This window comes from Propithecus coquereli, unplaced genomic scaffold, assembly GCF_000956105.1.
Source record: "Propithecus coquereli isolate 6110/MARCELLA unplaced genomic scaffold, Pcoq_1.0 Scaffold95, whole genome shotgun sequence".
NCBI classification, from domain to species: domain Eukaryota; kingdom Metazoa; phylum Chordata; class Mammalia; order Primates; family Indriidae; genus Propithecus; species Propithecus coquereli.
Window position 1 is genome coordinate 5,035,824 of NW_012155840.1, and position 1,104 is coordinate 5,036,927.

Here is a 1,104-nt window from a genome sequence, read left to right on the forward strand (position 1 = left end):
CAATATCTCTAGTGAATTATAAAACATGTTTGAGAAAAAAATAAAGACCTTAGTGAATAGATGTTCTTTGTTTATGGATTAGAAAACTCAGTCTTATGAAGGTATCATTTGTTCCCCAAATTAGCTGTCATGTCAGTGCAGTTTGAACCAAAATCTCAGGAAGTTTGTCTCTGTATGTGTTTAAGAATTCACAAGTTCAGTTTTCAAGCCTATTGTGAAATTTATGTGGAAAAGCAAAGGGTTATTTTTTCTTGAAGAACAAAGAGAACTTAGTCTTTCTAGACACAAAACATTATAAAGTTATAGTAATTAAGATAGTGTACTGTTGGCCGGGTGCTGTGGCTCACGCCCATTATCCCAGCTCTTTGGAAGGCCAAGGTGGGAGGATTGCTTGAGGCCAGGAGTTTAAGACTGGCCTGAGCAAGAGCAAGACACCGTCTCTGCAGAAAACTTTACAAACATTAGCCAGGCATGGTGGCACACACCTGTAGTCCCAGCTATGTGGGAAACTGAGATGGGAGAGTCTCTTGAGCCCAGGAGTCTGAGGTTACAGTGAGCAGTGATTGGGCTACTATACTCCAGCCTGGGTGACAGAGCAAGACCATCTCAAAAAGGGAAAAAAAAAAAATTTAAAGTATACTATTGATGCTCTGATATTATAGATGATCTGTACAGAATAGCGAGTCCAGAAAGAGACATAAGCATTCAGCCATATTTGAACCCAAAGTATTCCATTATCTTTAATTCCATTATCATTCATATCAACCATACCTGTTTAATATTAATTCCATAACCCCAAAGGGAAGCTAACATCAAGACCCTGCACCAGTACAGTAATCTCATTATGAGTCAATATCAAATGAAACAAAAGTGTCATGACCAAATTCCAGGAAGAACTTTATTTAAAGGAGTCTTTTGGAGACCATTACTAATATACTTAGCAGATTCAGTACTGTTTGAATTCTTTATTTCTGTTGACATGCAGGAAATACCTTATTACAAAGCCTTAAATATAGAAAAGAACATGCAACTCCGTGGACATCACTGAAAGTTGAACTTACCCATCTTGTTCTGAGTCTAATCACAGGAACAAACTGAAGTGGA